We start from the raw sequence: 10,672 nt of genomic DNA, 5'->3' as shown, positions 1-10,672 counted from the left end.
GAAGGGTCCTTCATTCGTAATCAATTTGCTGGATGAATGGTGGCTGATATTCAACATAAAAGATCAAAGATAGTTGACAATATATTTCAATTGAATGCATAGGCTAAATTTAAACAGAAGATTTAATATATCAAATTTAGCAACAATAAAGTTACAAGATGGATTATATCATCATCGTTATCCTTGCCGTCGTCGTCTTCACCTCCACCACCACTACGAACACCATCATTATCATCATAACCATCATAGCAATAATTGTAATAATAATAATAATAATAATAATAATAATAATAATAATAATAATAATAACAATAATAATAATAATAATAATAATAATAATAGTAATAGTAGTAATAATAATAATAATAATAATAATAATAATAATAATAATAATAATAATAATGATGATGATAAAAATAATAATAATAATAATAATAATAATAATAATAATAATAATAATAATAAAATTCATCATCATCATCATCATCATCATCATCATCATCATCATCATCATCATCATAATAATAATAATAATAATAATAATAATAATGTTTCGTTATATTCTGTTATGTTCTGTTTCGTTCTGTTATGTTCTGTTTCGTTCTGTTCTGTTCTGTTCTGTTTCATTTTGTTCTGATTTGCTCTGCTCTGCTCTGTTTTGTTCTGTTCTGTTTTTTTCGGTTGTCGTATTTGTTTTGACACTGTAGATCTGGTCTGTGAGTCACATCAGGGCTAATGTACATATTAATAGTGGTCCTACATGCCCTGGATAGCATTGTTGAAATGTAAGAATTTTATGAGAAAGCCGTTAAATGGAGCCACCTTAGTGTTTCTTTATGGCTAATCTGACGTTCTTTGTGTGTTAAATACTTTTTAATTTCACCATTGTGTCTCTCACTATAAATGTCCGATTTTAACAATGTCCGAAATACGGGTATTGTTCGCCATGGCTTTCAGAATTAAGGGTGTAAATAATACATACTAGGTTTTGATTGATGGCATTTTGTCTTACTCAATTGTAAAATGTGAAACACTTAAGCCGAATACGAAAACATCCTTAAATGTGGGGAATACAAATATTTCATTATGTTTAAAGTTGGAACTAAATTCTGCCGATGGCAAAATAATTTCATATTTCTAAAGGTAGCACCTACTGATATACATTGCTATAGAAGAAGTTTATATGCAAAAATTAGATTTTTATAAGTGCACATACACACATGCAATTAATCGTTAAAAACTACTTTACGACTTTGAAAATAAATGTATTTAATTTGTACCTAGGTCGAAAAATAGATTAGTAAACCCAAGAGATAATCACTTTGAAAAAATATAAAGCCTTCCCAAAACTTCTTAGTTTAGTTCCGTTTTGGTGCCTTTATAAGTGAACGCTTTCACAAACAGGAGTATAAGTATCTTCCATGGCCGATTGTGTAAGATTGGGTTCATCCATCGTTTTTTCATGATGGAAATGAGGTTTACCGAGTTTCCGCAGAACACCTTGCGCGAGAATAAACTATATGCTGGTATTTGCGTTTTCTCGCACCTAAGTTAAAATAAAGTGTCGTGGATTAGAATTTAACCCATGATTCAATGATGGTGAACTTTAAGTAACTCGGTGGTTCGATTATTCATCTAATTTTTGTCTTCAAAGATACAAACGTATGGTCTGACAGAAAGCAAACTTACAAGTCATGAAAAAAGGGTCATTTTAAGGGTTTCTAAAATAATTTATCGGTCATTCTCTTACACTTAAGCGAATCGTATTTTATGTTGAAAATAATAACAAAAAATTGTCGTAAGTTGAATTAAAATGAACGCTTAGTTTATGCTCGGAAAATGTTAACTTTAAAATGACGCACGTGTTTTCTTGTTCATATAAGATTTGTGAGCAATCTAGATCTTCGGATATAAACTTATTATGTTCGTTCGGAAATAAGTAAAGTCTAAACCCTGCATAATGGTCTCCCTACTTAAAAAAGCTCAGAAAAGCGCATCATTTCAGAATTAATCTGTAAGCCTCTCGAAATCAAATTATCTCCTTTAAGAAGCCCTCATTTATCAAAATTCTTAAAAGCACTAAAACACGTTAAGAGCTTGATAAGAGACGGGCTTAACTATTGAGTTTAATATATGTACGGCCATAACTTATCAATACAAGATCTTCTTATTCTCAAAATATTGGAAATACCTTAAAATAGATGAGTGTGTTCTTATCTTAGATAATAGACGTGTCTGGGCCTGAGTCATTTTGGTATTGTACGAAACACGTTAGCCTCGGGAAAAGCTGAATCAGTTGTAGAATTCACTCTTTCATAAATAGCATTCAATGTAATGTTAAAGTCGTATTTAGTCATATAAATAAATATGTAGCACAAATGTTTTATCATATTATTTCTGAAATGCATCTCCACTGCAGAGTGACGTTAAAACCCCGGCAGCGTCATTTAAAGACATGAACAGTTGAACTTGTATCTCGGCGGGAGAGTGATGTCATCAGGTCATCGCGTGAGGGAAGTTCAAACCCGCTACCTCTTGTGTGAGGGACGGACGCATACAACACCGGACTTGATAAAGAACGAATGGGCTTATTCTAAATACAAGTTATGGCATCGCACACGGGATTCCCCGTCTATCGCACTTTCATTTCCGCGTGGCTGCCTTTTAGCAACAACCATAATATCACATATGAAATGTGTACGGTGTACTCTAATTGCTGCCCTACTTCATAGTATATTTTCTTCAAATGCTCGTATTTGTAGAAGTAATAACCGGCAGTTAATTATTGTACGGACATATTTTAAGACAAAACACCCCCACACACAGAAGAAATACTATTTGTTCTAAAATAAAAAAAGAAATATAAAAAGCGATTTCGAGTATCATCATTATCAAAGACACGATAATTAGTTCTGTGTTCAAGGGTCCTTTAAAGATCAAACCCGCATTTCGTACCGAGCCATAGAAACCGGTGGCCAGTCGAGACAGTGAGGACTAATTTTGTACAAAATCTGTAATTGACCTATAAATTGTTCCCATATCAAACTATTCCTTAATTCCACTTGAATGTATCCTTACCGTCCCCACTCGAAATATAAAATGGCGGAAAACAATTTTGTAAACGATTATCGAAAAGTTATCTGGCAGTCTCAAGTGCGGTCAGTGTATTCTTGATAGGTTTGGGTAAATATTTGGTTTGAGAATTGTGCCGAACTGCAGGGGATAGTCGCCTTCGAGAGAGAGAGAGGGAGGGGGGGGGGGGGCGAGGGTGTATGTGGGGACGGAGAGAATGTCGATTAGTATCCCCACCTCATTTCAAGCTTAAGTGGTTTATTTCCTTAATTTATTGTGTGCTGTTCAACAATATTTCGGTCACCGTAATTGATTATAAGGATAAATAGGGTTAAAAGTGTTACGTAATTAAATCTTCTTTGGATGTTTCTATGGGTGTGTGGAAATCAAAATAAGTTAATGTAATTGTTCGGCTTGAAATTTATGTATCATTCCGCGGGGGACTGTCGCCATTGAGGGGGCTTTTGATAAGTCACCGGGGAGATGCGGTGTGCTATTAGTGGGAGTGTCGCCATTGAAGGGTCTTTTGATTGTTCCCCGGGGGAGGGTCGGTGTGCTACCAGGGGGATTGTCGCCATTGAGGAGGGCTTTAGATAAGTCCCCGGGGGAGGGTCGGTGTGCTACCAGGGGGATTGTCGCCATTGAGGAGGGCTTTAGATAAGTCCCCGGGGTAGGGGCGGTGTGCTATCAGTGGGAGTGTCTCCATTGAGGAGGGCTTTAGATAGGTCCCCGGGGGAGGGGCGGTTTGCTTTCAGTGGGAGTGTCGCCATTGAGGGGGGCTTTAGATAGGTCCCCGGGGGAGGGGCGGTTTGCTATCAGTGGGAGTGTCGCCATTGAGGGGGGCTTTAGATAGGTCCCCGGGGGAGGGGCGGTTTGCTATGAGTAGGATTCTCGCCATTGTGGGGTATTTTGATAGGTCCCCTGTGGAGGGGCGGTGTGCTATCAGTGTGATTGTCGCCAATGAGGGGTATTTTGATAGGTCCCCAGGGGAGGGGCGGTGTGCTATCATTGTGATTGTCTTCAATGAGGGGTCTTTTGATAGGTCCCCGGAGGAGGGGCGGTGTGCAGTAAGATATCCCCACCCAATCTTGCTTTTAAAATTTCTTTCTTTGATTTGCCGAAGGCATGTTCAACAAAATAGTTTTTTAAGTCCTTGGTCTTAGAATTAATTGATTGTTCAATAAACTCGCATGTTTCTTAATGTCTTAAATAACTTATATTGTAATGGAGTTTCCGAAGCATGAATAGCCAGTACTTCAGTAGCGCAGACTAAACAAAGAAGTATCCAGTTGTGTATGGAATCTCTTTAAACATTTTATAAGGCATAATACACTGACAAATAGTATTTGAATGTCACATAATGGGGCCAGTGGCTTGAACAGCGGGAGCCGCCCCTGAAAGTGCACGTTGAAATATATCAATGATCAGAACAGATCAAAATACGCCATGTTAGATTACTAAATAAGCAACATTTTGTACCGAAATAAACCCGTAATAGGTTTTGAGCTTACTCTTTTTCTTGGGTTCTAAATGAGGTTTGGGAGGGATGGCTTGGTAATTTCTAAGGCAGGGGTCCCTTGTTAAGTCAAATCTTAAACCAGTTTACGTCGAGTCACATAATAAAATGAGGGGCGGTTCCAGGATTTGAGACTAGATGGGCGCTTATAAGGGGTTTGGGGATACCCACCGCCCCGACCTTCAGTCCATAAAAATGTTTGACTATTTATAACATTGTATTATAAGCATCTTTATATCTTGTATAGACTTAAAATTCACTTAATTTTATTAAAGAGAGTGGGGTGTCAGATGCTCCCCTCAGAACCTCAAAATGAAACCAAATATATTAGAACTGTCAATGCTACAACGTCAAAACTTGACCATAAACTGTATTCATTGTTTTATAGACAATAAACACGAACGACAATCATTAGACAGACACGTTTCTTCTAGTTTTCATAATAAAACAATTGAAAATCATTACCGAAACCCTCGAAAACCGCTTATGACATTGCATCGACATTCTAATCATATCGCTTACATCATTTTATTTAATAATTGACAACATTTCGAGATATGAGATGCCTGCTTATCCGTCATATACCGAAGACACATCTTCAATTTGATTGAAAAGTAAACAAATTACCGCCGGATACAGTGTAAATAAAAGTGTCACATTTCCAGGGTTGGTCATATAAATACTGATTGTCTAGTATATATGTATCAGTCCGCCCGGTTAGCTCAATCGGTAGAGCGTTGGACTGTGAATCGGACAATCCGGGTTCGATTCCCGGGCGGACCAGGTCACTTCTGTTGTTAAAGGATTATGAAATCCTTTCTACGACCATTCGCAGTGTACCACTGCCCCTTGCATGTACAGAGGTTGTCAGTTCCTTGCAGAGGTGAAGGCACCTAGTGCTGGTTAACCGCCTGATAGTCTGCCCAGGATAGGTGTGCGGTGGTTGAACTGTCACTCTGGGACCCTTCAATGTGCTCACGCCGGGACCCGGAGTATAAACTACTAACACCACCACCCTATATGAATCAATTTAAGCCCATGAAACATTCCATGGACGGCGACATCTTGGGTAAGGGGCACATACAATAACCTATAGAGCGATCACCTAAGGAGGTGAAGTGTTAAAATATCTCCTGGAACAGCAACACAATTGTTAGAGTGGACAACAACAGCAGACATGTTACAAAATCGTATCATCGGCCATAAAAGAAGAGTAAATATTACAATTATTTTACAGATATTTGGGTTACATAACTTATAATATATGCACAATGCGATGTTGTCGTGCAGCATAAATAGAAAATTAAATACATTATCGCTGTCTATATCAGTCCCAGAAACTTTCAAACCTATACTGCTATCGCTGGATTTCCGATGTACCTGCATCAGAATGAATGCACTTCTTTCGAATTTGAAGATTAAAGTTTAATTTAAGACGTCTGGGTGATTAATCTATATAATGGGCCTGTATATGACAGTTTATATAAACTGTTACAGTGTATAAACACTCTGGTATAAACATGGCCATCGAACTTTACCAATCAATGACGAGTGCTAGTGACCAGTTGGAGCGGTTTAAGCTAGCATATTCTAACTAGCATAGAATAGGTAAGGAGATAGAACCGTTTTACTTTCGTCCGCCAATGATTTCTATCATAGCGCTGGATACGAAGATTTCAGTCTCTTAAATTGTTCAATTATTGTTATATACTTTATGTTACTTAAATAATATATGGATTTTAAACGTTACCTTTATTCTTTATAGTTTACCGTAATAAACTCATCAGCTTCCCTGCCTGTCGTCCGTCCGTCTTGTCTGTCTGTCCGTTCGTTCGTTCGTCCGTCCGTCCATCCGTTCGTCCATCCGTTCGTGTCTGTCTGTCTGTCCGACCTTCGTCCGCCCGAGGGTCTGTAAGTCTGAACTTAAATACGTTCATTCCATTCCACGAAAATGTACGAACAATGTTGAAATTCATGACTTTTGTATCGTTTATCTTTGAGTGTTACCATTTTTTTTTTCTTTTATGATATTTAACTCATTGAAATGTCAAAGCTATGATATTGACTTTGTGCCATACAAGAATAGGACGGAGATCATTTCTCCACTTCATGCACGTAATTACCACAATTGACATTTTTTAAACCAATATTGAGAAAATGTATCCCAAAAGTTAGCGGTCTTAATGACATGTTCTGTTTATTATTCATAATGTAAACAAAGGCTTTCAATTTTGAAATTCCGTAAAAACTGAGTCACCTTACAGGTATCGTAAGCCGTAATCACGATAGTTAATTGTCATAGTAATTGTCTTTGGAGTAAAGAAGACAAACATGTATTGTTTAATTCGAAAGAAAATTCATGACACACAGTCGGAGTTAAAGGGGCTTGCTCAAGCTTTACGGGACTTAAGAATCAACAATATTTATTAAAGCTGCACTCTCACAGATTGAACGTTTTGACAACTTTTTTTATTGTTTGTCTTGGAACGAGCAAATTTATGCGAAAATGCATGGAAACCAGTAATATAAGACGGCTGACAAAATATCAGATCGCAGACTTTCATATTAAAATTCAAAAATTGATGTTTTATGCGTTTTTCTTAAACCGTTAGTAACGCTTTTAGCTATAAAACATTATTTTTCAAAATGAAATATGAATATCTGCGACCAGATCTTTTGTCAGCAGTCTTAAAAAATTGTCAAAACGGTAAATCTGTGAGAGTGCAGCTTTAAGTAACATTTAATGTTTCTTGTTACGTACATGGCTAATACGATTAACATTATAGATGATCACTAGACACTGTACGGGTCAGACATCAAAGTAATTCAGTCCGTGTAATATGGCATCATAATATTTGTTTCAAGAAAAAACATCATCAACAATTCAAATAGAGCACAACTGTTCATGATTTGTTTTAAAATGGGACGTTTTTCCGAAAAGCATTAAAAGCGGTAAATAATATATATTAAATTAAGGTTTTGATTTACGACACTTTTCAAATGACTATCCGCCAGTTCTGCAGTAAATAGCACCAAGCCCTGATAAGTTGTCTTAAGGTTGCCTAAAGGTTGTCTTCTGGGGTGAGAATCAATATGGAACTTAAAGATGCACCCCTTCTCACAATTAATATGTGCAACAATTAATAATTGATTTAATTTACCGAAAAGGATGATCAATTATCGATTTTTTTTATGGAAAATACAGTGTTTAATTTGAAAAAAACGTGCAGAAAACACGGTATATCACGGTTACAATCTTGTTATCAGTAATTAACATTTTCCATAAATGCATTATTTAGTAAGAAGTTAAAGGTTTTTTGCTCAAACTTATGTTTGTTAAACATGTCATCATATTGATATTAAATAAGAGTGTCACTTTAATCCATCTTACGTTCGTACACCATGGTGGTGTGTATGGTTATTTGTACTCGCTCTCGGTCAAGGCCCATCCGGCGAGTGCTCTGAAAATATTGTTAGTCATTTTAGGTTTTTTGAGCAAAGTGCACAGACAGAATGTAACCCTGGTTAGAGCTACCCGAGTTCTTTAACGGGCAACAGTTTAAAGCACTACAACACGGGGCGACCATTTAAGGTCCCTCCCGGACGACGATTAGCATTTTTTTCAGTAGTGCGACGGGGAATAGAACCTGCGACCCATGGACAGTCAAGTGTGTTACCACTAGGCCAAGAATCCGCCACCATTGACTCCATTTGCTGTAAATGTCGGCTTTGTATATCGAGTAATCCGATTAGCTACATCGTTCTTAAGTCCAATTAAGACCATTATCGAATACAACACCAGGCTATTAGCAAATGATTAGAAATAATTATTGAATAAACATTGGCCAATCAACTCTGACAAATAACTCTGATTAATAAGTGTTTATTCATAAAAGTAAGTTACTTCACTCAGTGGAAATAAAGTTTAAAACCGAAATCGCCGACATAAGTATTTACTTAACTTATTGTATTTTTTCGACCAAGTCCCTTTAAAAATCATATCAAACCGAATATTGTCTTCAGAAATTAACGTAATGTGATATACATGGCCTAGACAGTGCTAAACAATGAAAAATAACGGAAAACGCATTCGGGTAGTGTCGGTAAAGTCCGTAACCATGTTCGGATTCATCTGCCAAAGTCGGCAAAGTCCGACCATGAACTGCTTAGCGACCTTGCTTTGTTTGTAAAAAACAGACCTTAAACTGATTTCATTATTTTGAAAATCAACTGCTTCAGACAATACGGTTTGTTCGCTATTGTCTTAGATGATTCTATCGCTACATCGCCGTTCACCATGCCCGAGTTCCACCATTGTTATTAGAGCTACCCGTTTATATACGCGACTGCAGGCATTGTTTATACTGTATTGTTCTGGGAGTTTTAGATAAATGTTGGCATAGAGAAGTAGACGGCATTTTGTCTTATGCTTGATTTATGCGCGTGGACGAATATCTGACGGTTATTTTTGTTTCGATTTTAATTTTCAAAATATTTGTTCAGCGTTACAACGCCCTGATTGCCATGTTCAGTTGACCTGTTAACATGCGTGTTGGTATGAATCAGCGTTTATACTGTCCTCAAATGTGTCACAACTACTCAACTCAACTCAACTCATCTTTATTTCCACCATTAACGGTGATATTCATATTATGTACAAAAAGTTACTATGAAGGCATAATATCTGTATACATGATATATGTACATACACGAAAATTAGCATATTATATCAACATGCATATTGAGATTGTGTTTGTATCCTTTGCATCAAACTTAAGGTATAAGTCTTGTATCGAACACAATTGTTTTTCGTCCCGAACATAACTGTCCTTTCGTCTTACAAAGACCTAATATTTAGTGTCCGAGTTTTTGAACTTAAACAATTGCATGTTGAGGTGCAGTGTGAGGTCTTACTGTTATGCACAATGGTTTCCAGGACAACGTTTAATAATCAGAGTGCGGTATGAGTGACTATCGTTGTCATTTACCTGCACGATAGTTATAGCACGGTTAAGTCACGCCTACTCTTTAATGTTCCGATATGTGAGTTAATGTATGATCAAAAGACAAAAAGAAAACACACTATTCCAGTATGATACAGGTATCCAGGTGGTAATGGATTCTACTTAAATAGAGTGTAATTTTATTAATTTTATATTTCTAAAACAACCAAATGCTTTTAAAGATTATTTTCTGTTTGAATAGATAAAGTTTCTATATTTGATGTTTATAGGATGCAATAAGCATAGCACTGTCTATATGTTGATTTCAAGTTAAGGAAATTGATGAACTTAATTACATATCACATTTGTAACGCAAGATGTTTCTGTTATCGTCCAAGACGATAGAATCGTTATGTTGTCACTTCATACTAGTGATTAAAAATAAATCCCCCACCCCAATCCCTTAACATACATTTTTCATTCACTCCTCGTTAAAAAACTTCACGTAATCGGTGTGTGTATATACATATATATATATGTGACACATTACGTCATAAATGCTACGTCGGAAGAGAATGTCTTAATTCTTTGCCCTTTGTTTCATTTAATGTAGTGAAGAAAAAGAAAAGTTATCTATGTTTTAAGTTTTCATTCGTAGGAAAATGCTGGCTTCCGACGTAGCATTTATGACGTAATTTATCACATGGTATACACACACTTGAAGTGTCTACGTACTTTGTCCGCATGCGATTATTTCCCGGAAATGACGTCATGGCATTTCTAAAAAAATAACGACAATTTTCTTAAGTTTTATTTTTTATTTTCAGTAAATTCTGTGGGTCATCTTAAAACATGACAAGTAATACAGTGATCAAATATGATATAAATAGAGACAGAGTCATAAATACTAAACATAGCAACTCATCGCTATATGAAACTAATAAGTCTATAAATAGAAACAAAATTAATAACCACTAAATAATTTTGGATAAAATCCTTTGGACGGTAAGGATAAGGTTTTTCGTGTTTTACAAACACGGGAGGTTAATATAACAGCCAGTATATTTACGGAAACACCCGACCAATACCGAACGCTTATCTGTGAACGGAAAAGACCGGAAATTACCAGAAAAGGTAGTTT

The 10,672-nt window shown here is 36.3% G+C and overlaps 1 protein-coding gene and 1 non-coding gene across 3 annotated transcripts in view; one reads left to right on the top strand and one right to left on the bottom strand.

Annotated features, from left to right (window-relative positions):
• The first annotated feature begins 5,294 nt into the window (after window positions 1-5,294).
• Window positions 5,295-5,371, top strand: Trnah-gug (transfer RNA histidin (anticodon GUG)). Its single transcript has one exon. It is a non-coding gene; the product is annotated as a tRNA-His (tRNA).
• Window positions 5,372-10,340: 4,969 nt separating this feature from the next.
• Window positions 10,341-10,672, bottom strand: part of LOC128221249 (uncharacterized) — a 6,852-nt gene continuing 6,520 nt past the window's right edge. For both annotated transcript variants that reach the window (XM_052929789.1, XM_052929790.1), the window contains exon 4: window positions 10,341-10,672. This exon is cut by the window's right edge and continues 1,578 nt beyond it. The gene's annotated coding sequence lies outside the window, so the exon portion shown is untranslated.

Source organism: Mya arenaria, chromosome 16, assembly GCF_026914265.1.
Source record: "Mya arenaria isolate MELC-2E11 chromosome 16, ASM2691426v1".
Lineage (NCBI taxonomy): Eukaryota > Metazoa > Mollusca > Bivalvia > Myida > Myidae > Mya > Mya arenaria.
Note: the sequence above shows the minus strand (reverse complement) of the source record. Positions and strands in the feature narration are given on the sequence as shown.